The sequence below is a fragment of the Berghia stephanieae genome, chromosome 7 (genome assembly GCF_034508935.2).
Source record: "Berghia stephanieae isolate SIO BIC M18660-M18661 chromosome 7, UCSD_Bste_1.3, whole genome shotgun sequence".
Lineage (NCBI taxonomy): Eukaryota > Metazoa > Mollusca > Gastropoda > Nudibranchia > Aeolidiidae > Berghia > Berghia stephanieae.
Window position 1 is genome coordinate 53443197 of NC_088366.1, and position 10179 is coordinate 53453375.

The 10179-nt window shown below is 39.4% G+C and overlaps 1 pseudogene across 1 annotated transcript in view; it reads left to right on the plus strand.

The window, feature by feature from the left end:
* Positions 1 to 5456, plus strand: part of LOC144976583 (uncharacterized) — an 8651-nt pseudogene extending 3195 nt beyond the window's left edge. Inside the window, exons 2-4 of the transcript XR_013646118.1 lie at positions 553 to 857; positions 1838 to 2013; positions 3375 to 5456. The product of XR_013646118.1 is annotated as an uncharacterized LOC144976583 (transcript). The remainder of the gene's footprint in view (positions 1 to 552; positions 858 to 1837; positions 2014 to 3374) is intronic.
* The last annotated feature ends 4723 nt before the right edge of the window (positions 5457 to 10179 follow it).

Here is a 10179-nt window from a genome sequence, read left to right on the forward strand (position 1 = left end):
GATTTTTCATATGTTTGAATGTGCACCTTTTCCCGTTTTTTTCTTATAAGATAACGATATGAAAAAAATGTGTATGAAACTAACAGTGCCAGACAAAGATCTTTATCTTACACCAGTGCTGCTCCCTAATTGTGACCCAGTGTGTCAAAACTGTATTATGTCGGGATGTACCAGGTGCTAAAAAGTCAAATTAAAATTAAACTGGTCAAAAATTTGAATGATTTCTATTTCGCACACTAAACTATGATATTAATTCTCCTTTATAGGAATGAGATTAGCGGAAGAGTAGCGTCCCTTGATTGGACGTCACCCATAGTCTGTGACGTCACCGGCGGAAAAGTTATTAGAGAGAGAACGTCATGTTGGTTGTGCGCATGCGTCTCTCGTCCTCGCTTCCGTGAAAGCGCTTGAGACACTTCAAACCAAATTGACATTCTCTCTGTAAGGTGAAGTCCAATCAAGGGACGCTACTCTTCCGTTAATCTCATTCCCTATAAAGCATAACAAACTCAACCCAAGTTTAATATTCCTGGCTATAAATTCAATTTTCAGCATCTTAACCATGGCGGCATTTCTAATACCGCTTTTGAGGCGAGGGTCACAATTGTCACGACTATCTCTTGCAGGAAACTTTTCATCATGGACTCGGAGCAACTGGTGTCCAACCCCTTCCAGGAGCTCCAGCAGGACGCCGTCAACGAGGCCAACAGCAAGAAGAACAGCATGACGAGAAGCTGACCATCGTGAAAAACAACGTGTGCGAGAACCACTTCCAGATGGCCAAGAGCAACCTGGAGAGGCAGAGGACGAGCAGACTCAAGCAGTTGCACGACCACGCCAATAGGCTGAGGCATGAGGTAGGTTCTCTCTCTCTCCCTCACCCCCTCCCTCTCTCTCCATCATTCCCTTTCTTTCTCCCCAAGTCCCTCCCTCCCTCTCTCTCCCTCACCCCCCTCCTTCTCTCTCTCCTCTCTCTTCTCTCTCTCCTCTCTCTCTCTCTCTCTCTCTCTCTCTCTCTCTCTCTCTCTCTGTAACACTCACAAGGTTGAGGGGGGGGGGGGGGGGCGGAAGGAGGAGATTCCGCTACTTCAGTTGGTGGTCGGTAAAGAGTGAACTGTGTTATACAGAGCATATTTCATTTATATCATGTATCCAAAGCGCTTTACATGGGATCCCAAAACAATAGCAACGTGTAGATATATTATTCTGTTTCACTTTTGTTCATTTTTTGTTTGTTTGTTTTCCTTAGTTTTCTTTTTCTTTTCTTTTCTTTTTTGTTGTTGTTGCTGTTGTTGTTGTTGTTGTTGTTGTTGCTGTTGATTATTCGGGATCTCCCCCCTCCCCTACCCCCGCCCCACCCTTTCCAATCACTGTCGTGCGTTTTACTTAGGTAGAAGGAGGTAGAAGTGACAATTCTTATGTTTTTGATACTAATATGCAGAAGACCGACTTAATCAGTCCACAAGTACCCACATGCAGCCTTTTCTCCCTTTATGACATAATTGATCGGTTAGCTGTTTGTTGTGAACAAAGCGATATATTATTTAATATTTCTCTCAAATCGGGGCGAAGTCGCCGAGAGGTTAAGGCATTGCACTGTGACCCGGAAGGACCCGAGTTCGAGCCCCGCTTCAGGTACTTTCGTTTTTTTTCCCTTGAGCAAGACTATTAACCCCCAATTTGCTCACTTGGACAACATGGGTGATTCCTGTTAACATCAGACATATTATTTGATTAGTCATCTATATTCCTTCGTGGAATGCCTAGGCGACGATATCTTATGATGTCGTGGCGGAAAAGGCATAATTTTTATTTTTCTCTCTCTCTCAAATTGCAGGTGAAACTGCTCGATCTTGACCGCCAGCGGCACACGGTGGAGGTGAGGAAGCGCCTGGAGCCCGAGAAGGACTACAGCTATGACGAAGTTCAAATCCACAACACGGAGAAACGGCTTGGCGCCAATACCGCCTCCTTTTACTTGGACAAGAAACTCAAATATCCTATGAGACTAAGGTAAGGCGCATAGTTGAGTCCTTGGAAAGGACACCGTACTCAGGTGTAAAATGAGTACCTGGTCGTTAACAGAGTTGTCTCTGTCCGATAAAAAATTGTAATATCGCCTAACAGGCCTTATGTACGTCCTGCATGTTAAATGTTGCTGTTGGTCAGGGGCCCCTTGTAAAGCGCATTGAGCACGTTTAGTTGATATTGCTCTATATAAAAGCTCAGTCAAATAAATATACAACATGATGCTCAATGGACGCCTTTATCCGTGCAAAACTCCAGAGGATCATAAATTCCTCTTTACTAAGTCAAGATAGTTGTGGGGGTAAAGTTGTGACATGATATAGATTTATAAAGCAAGCTGCTCAACGGGCGCCATTTGGCTTTCACAACACTGAAGATCATAAATTCCTCTTTAAGTCAAGACAGTTGAGATAAAGTTGTGACATGATTTAGATTTTGGTTTATACAGCAAGATACTCAACGAGTGTCATTTTGCTTTCACAACTCTGAAAATCATAAATCAATTCCTCTTTAACTAAGTCAAGATAATTGTGGTGCCATAGTTGTCATGATGTAGAATTATACAAAAATATATTCAGCGAGCGCCATTTTGCTTTCACGACTCTGAATCCTCTTTAACCCAGTCAAGATTGTCGTGGTGGCAAAGTCGTGACAAGAAATAGACTTATACAACAAGATATGCAACGAAGGCCTTTTTTGCGTGCACAACTCGTGGAAGTTCAAAAATGAAAATAACAGCTTCGAAAAATACCAAAATACCAAAACACGAACGTTTCGGGCTCAAAACCCTTCTTCAGCCTAATACATCACTTAAAACCCAGACATACGATAGATAATTATTTGTCATGTCTTGTCAGCTAGTAATAGGATCTTAAAATCAATATTACAAAAAAAATGCGTGGCATCAAATAGTCAAGCGTTAACGTTGGCAAAAAATATGATATGGCAGACGACAAGTTAACATTTTTTGGTGTTGTCTGTTTAACTACCATCACTACTACTACTACTACTACTACTACTACTACTACTACTACTACTACTACTACTACTACTACTACTACTACTACTACTACTACTACTACTACGACTAGTACTACTACTACTACTACTACTACTACTACTACTACTACTACTACTACTACTACCGCCACCACTATCTCTACTACTGCCACATCACTTAACAACAGCAAAATTAAATTAAAACCATCACGGCTACCATGACAATTTCTTTTAGTTTATTTCGGAGAGGTTTTTTTTTTTTTTTTTTTAAATTACCAAAATTCAATAATATAATATACATATATACAAAAGTTAGTCATATATTTTCGTCTCGCATTTTCCACCAGATCCATGAAAGACATTCGAGTAACTCCAACCATCTCAAAAGCGCGCGCAAAAATCCGCACCAGTGACGTCAATAAGACTCTCGAGGAAGAAAAAAGTTTCTCCCGACAAGAACGAGCCCAGACAGCCAAAACCACAGTATCTTCCATCGGCAACACCAGCTTCAACAGCGCAGTCGCATTCAGACGAAGGGATCCCGATCAGCGCCCCTTCACAACGACAGAACAACGCGCTCCGCCGGAAGCAGCAAGACGCTATTCCCGGCCATCGGCGGGGAGAACAACAACAGCAAGAACAGCAAAAGCAACCTTAACAACAGACGTGCAGGATTATCCCGTAGCAAAACGTTCATAAAAGAAGGAAGCGTCTCGGGCAGTGAGAAAGACCACCATATCCCCCAGCAAGTAAAATTCGCATTCGAAAACCCGCTAAAGATCCTCGCGTCCAGCGAAGAAAGTGCCAACATGTTTGCTCGATCTTGCTCCTACTACCCGGATCAACTCGCGCGGTCAATTTCGGCGCCGATTCGTCTGACGACGAGGACGCCCTCTCCGAACACGAGATGATCGACCTCAAGGCGATCCTCTTTCCCGACGACAACAAAACGAGTGGTCCAACGCACTCCAGCCTCAGTGAACACCAGATATGGGCGCTGAGGAAGGCGCAAGGGCCCGCGCCGAAACTATCAACCACTCAAAAAGAAGAGGAAGCGAACGTGATGGACGCCAAAATAAATAAGTTTTTGGAGAGGCTTGCGCTGGCACGTCTGAAGAAACGGAGACGGCACGGCTACGATTCAGACTCGTCAGACGAGGAAGACGAGGGACACGGAGAAAGTGCTTACACTTACACCGACAAAAACAATCAAACAGGTTCGACATTTGAGAAAATATTGACAGCATCAACTGGCACCTCCACGAATAATGTCGACAATACGACAACCAATAACAATACCAGCAACCCTTCGCAACCAATAATAAAAATGATAACAATAATTACAGTAACACTGTGGGTACGAACACAGAAACGCCAACAACGACTTCCTTGAACGTGGATAATAATAACAACAACATTCAGTTAAAGACAACATCGCCTCTAACGACGACAACTACAAATTCCACGACGGTGATCAACAACAATACAAATACGCAACAGGATGACGAAGACAATGCCGAAAACAACGACACCGATAAAAACAATAACCAACGACACCTTCAACACCGCGCCACACCAGGAAGCATCGGTTATGGAACGCCACGCAAGTACTCCTGGCGGTGCATCCGTGGGCAGCAGACCGACGGCAAACTCCGAGGCACCTACCGCACGGAAGACCTGGTCATCCAGGCCCTGACCGGCGTGCCCATCAGCAACGCCATCAACACCCACGTGCCCATGCACTCCGCGTCGCGAGCCATGCGCCACACGGCCACCTTCAAGATGCACAAGATCGTGGAGCGGCTCATCCACGAGCGAACCAAATACGAGCGCCACCAGGTGGAAGAGATCAAACGACAGCAGCAGGAGTCGTCGGCGGAGCCCACGGAGAGTGGGAAATCGTCCACGACAGGGCCCGGAGGAGTTACCGGTCTTTCTCGGAGGCTTTCCAAGTCAACATTGCAGAGTCAGCTTTCAACCAGATGAGAAAGAGTCGTTGTCAACAACTAACTGACATCATCAATTTCTTGGAACTTTAGCATCGTGACCGCAAGGTCTCAATTCGATATCATGTCGGGGCAAACCAAATTCAGAAGATTTGATTTAAAGCGGAAACTGGCAGAATAGAGAATAATACTGTGTTGTCAAATTACCGGTTCCAATCTCATTGGAAGTGTGAAAGAGATTAAACAAATGAGACCACTTCCAAACAGACGACCTACATTAGAATAACACCAAATTAAATCCTATTTTTTTCGATTCCTAACACATTGAATATGATCTCATCGTTATTAATACTTTCACAGTGATTGTCAACTGTAAAATCGAATTGAATATTATTATCTTACCCCTATTAATATTATTATATAATAGTTGAATATACGATACCCCACAAAAGTAAGCAATAAAATACTGTATGAAAAATGTAATGAAAGACCCTTATCCATTCAAATCACGGAGGATTTACATTTGCAGGTCTGATAACCGAACGCAATTATTATTATAGGCTTGATTAATCGTTGTTGTTTGTAATGGACAATATATTGCGTTGGTTTGAGAGTAGGTTATTTCCGTCAACGACATTGGGCCCATAACAAATTATGTAGGTTATCAGACCACCATAATAATTAATAATAATAATAATAATAATAATAATAATATAATAATAAATAAATAACAATAACAATAACAATAAAATAACAATAATAATAATAATAATAATAATAATAATAATAATAATAATAATAAATAAAATAATAATAATAATAATAATAATAATAATAATAATAATAATAATAATAATAATAATAATAATAATAATAATAATAATAATAATAATAATAATAATAATAATAATAATAATAATAATAATAATAATAATAATAATAATAATAAATAATAATAAATAATTCATATTTCACGTTCCGAGAGATAAGGATCTTAAAGCCATTTTCATCAGGTAATCAACGAACACGTTGCCTGAATGAATGGATAATCTCTTTGGCTGAAGTGCAATGGAACAATCCCTCCAAGTTGTGATTCCATTTATCTGTGATTCGATTATTTATTAAAGACAGGATTTGTTGATGTTGAGAGGATGAATAATGAAAGGAAACAAAAATTCAATTCTGTTTATCTGTGATTCGATTATTTATTAAAGACGGGATTTGTTGATGTTGAGAGGATGGAATGAAAGGAAACAAAAATTCAATTCTGTTTATCTGTGATTCGATTATTTATTAAAGACGGGATTCGTTGATGCTGAGAGGATGGAATGAAAGGAAACAAAAATTCAATTCTGTTTATCTGTGATTCGATTATTTATTAAAGACGGGATTTCTTGATGTTGAGAGGATGGAAAAGAACAAAAACCCACTTCTATTTATCTGTGATTAGATTATTTAAAACCGGGATTTAATTGTTGGTGTTAAGAGGATAGAATGAAGGGAAACAAAAAACTTACTTCTATTTATCTGTGATTTGATTATTTAAAGATGGGATGTATTGATGTTAAAACAAAATAAAACAAACAAACAAACAAAAAAAAACAACAACAAAAAAACAACAAACAAACAACAACAAAAACAAAAACGCTTATATTTATCTGTGAGTCGAATTTTCAAAGATGGGATTTATTGATGTTAAGAGGATAGAAAAGAACAAAAAAAATCACTTCTATTTATCTGTGATTCGACGATTTACAGACGGAATTTATTGATGTTGAGAGGAGAGAACGAAAGGAAACAAAAATTCAATTCTGTTTATCTGTGATTCGCTTACATGTGTATTTAACCACTCAACTGCCGTAATTTTGTAAAGACGCGCGTACATCTTTACAAAATTTGGCCAGAAAACTTCTTTTTCAAATATTTATGGATTTAAACGACCCTCATCTTGGCAAAAACTCCCAAACCTGGAACTCATCATCATCACCACCATCATCATCATCATCCTCATCAACATCATCATCATTACCATTATCAACATTTTTTAAAAATCATCACCATCAACACCATCATCAACATCATCACCATCTCCACCACCATCACCATCAACAATCCGAAAGTATGCCTACTAAAAAGTAAATTATGAGAACACCATGCAATAATAAATACAGTATCTAACAATCTATCTTTTATTTTCTTGTTTAGATTTAAAGAGTGAGTATGCTTATAATTTAACAAAGTTTTAATTCATACAGTTCGAATCCAAGACAAACTGACTGTAAAATCATCAGCATCATCATCAATATTATTTTGTGTTGATGTAAAGCGCCAAAAGCCTCATGGTAGAGGACAGCGTGTGTGCTCTTTCTATAAGACTCCATTATTATTAAAATACATTTTTGTAACAGTAACAATAACAAGTGCAACCCTTCGCTGTGGACAGCCCAATATCCACTAAACATACTCAAAACGCTTTACAAGTGGGTTCATAGCCAACAGCAATAAGTAGTACGAGACATGACGCCTGTAAAGCGATATTACAAATTTTTTTTATACTCCGACAAATACAACGATTGTTAGCGGCTAGTTACTGATTTTAAACGGAGTACGGTGAGATAATGTGAGTAAAGAAGAGTTTTCCATTGACTCAACTACCTGCCGCTCGCAACCTGGACATTCATATCCCAAACGAGTGTCGTACCACTAGATCACATAGCTGGACAGTTGGAAAGCGATGTTATGAGAAGTTGAACACCAATACTCTTCAACAGTCGTAACGTCACTTCCTTCCTAATGACGCATGGTAACTTAGTAACACTGGCTCTAAACTATAGGAACAATGGCGGACGCCAGTATGAAAGATTTCTCCGGCGAGCATAAAAGCGTTTCCAGAGAAAAAAAACCCCCATAAATTTGATCATGTTTTGACTTTTACACATTCTGATCACAAGGCTTATGAAAAGAGAATGAAAAGTTCTAGCCAGCATAAAGAATAAAAAGTAATGATTTTCTTTGTTTAGGAACCAAGATGGCCGCCGTTGCCGGACGGCGTGACATCAGACTATTGAATCCAATAGGATATTGGATTCAATAGTCTGATGTCACGTCGCCCAGCAACGGCGGCCATCGTGGTTCTAAACTAAGAAAATCAGTACTTTTTATTCTTCATGCTGGCTAGAACTTTTCATATGTCTTGTGATCAGAATGTGTAAAAGTCAAAACATGATCAGATTTATAATGGGGTTTTTTTTCCCCCTCTGGATACGTTTTATGCTCGTCGGAGAAATATTTCATATGGGCGTCCGCCATTGTTCCGATAGTTTAGAACCAGTTACTAAGTTACCATACGTCATTACGGGGGAAGTGACGTTAGGAATGTTGAAGCGAATTCTGACCCTAGACTCTCATTTTTCTGTGACGTTACGACTGTTGAAGCGTATTTCAACACAGTTGTTTTGTGATATATATAAGTCTGTAAGGTGTCTATGAAACAATGACAATGTTGCTGCTCGAAGCTCGAAGGACAAAACAACGATTAGTACTGAATTGTAAGCATCGATTCATTAGACGGAAGACAGATACTGTGGACGTTGCTGCTCGAAGCTTGAAGAAATAAATAATAATGTGAAATTGAATGCAAGCTTCAATTTAATTACAAAAACAGATCCTTAACTACGCCACTACCACATTATATCATTTATCTGTGGTGTTTCATTCATCCTGTTTTGTTGATAATAACAACAATAATGAAATTTATTTATATTGCGCCCACTCCTCTATACAATAAAGCTTTAGGCGCATAACAATAACATCAATCCATTCAAATTTCTCTCTCTCTCTCTCTCTCTCTCTCTCTCTCTCTCTCTCTCTCTCTCTCTCTCTCTCTCTCTCTCTCTCTCTCTCTCTCACTCCCAGTCTCTCTTGCTCTCTGATAAAGGGGAAACCCGAAACGTTCATTTGATCTGTTTTTGTAATTAAATTGAAGCTTTAATTCAATTTCATATTATGATCAATTTCTCACACTCACAACTGTACAAGTACAGACCTGCCAACTATGACGAAAAATTCCTAGAATTACGAAATTTTGCCTCCGATTTCAGAACTGCTTGAGCATCTCTAAGTCATTAAAACTTTATTGAAAATGAAAGTTGATGCCGGACTTCAACATACGTAGCAAAGACCGTACCGTTGAGCCACGCTGTCCCCAAGAACAATATATTATATACTGTATAGCTCAGTTGGTAGGGCACTCGCCTCACATATGACGAAATGTTACGAAAGTGAAAAAAAAAATGCGCGCGCGCGGAATAAAATGCAGCGGGTATGCAGCGCAAAAAAAAAAAAAAAAAAACCCCGTAAAGTTACAAAAGTGAAAAAAAACAAACAAAATGCGCGCGCGCGGAAGGAACGTTTCGGTTGTGTACTGTTGTTACTTGCATCCATTCCATTGTCATTCGCATTCAATTTCATATTATTATCAATTTCTCACACTCACAACTGTACAAGTACAGACCTGCCCACTATGACGAAAAATTCGTAGAATTACCAAATTTTGCCTCCGATTTCAGAACTACATGAGCATCTCTAAGTCATTAAAACTTTATTGAAAATGAAAGTCGATGCCGGACTACATCATACGTAGCAAAGACCGTACCGTTGAGCCACGCTGTCCTCAAGAACAATATATGTGACCCATCGTCTCAAAACGGTATTATGTCGGGATGCACCATATGCTAAAAAGTCGAATTATAGTTAAACTGGTCAAAAATATGAAACGTTGGTATTATGGTACAGTAAAAGATGATATCCCTTCTCTATAAAGCATATAATTTCAACGTAAGCATGATATTTTTGGCTACAAATTCCATTTTCAGCATCTTAATCATTCCGACTTAATACCGTTTTGAGACGAGGGGTCACATATACTGTATAGCTCAGTTGGTAGAGCACTCGCCTCACACAAGCGATGGCGGGACACCGAGATCGATCCAGGGGGGGGGGGGGCAGTCGAGGTTTTTATTTTTTAATTATGATTCCCCTTATCCACTAAGCAGTGACTGGGTAGCTGGGTCTGTTAGTTATATTATGTGACAGAAAGTAATGTTCGATAGACGTAAAGAAGTAGTATCCAAAGGGTATCAAGCAATTGCTATGGTTACCTTGAACGCTTTAGAAACCGCTTTTTTAATTATGATTCCCCTTATCC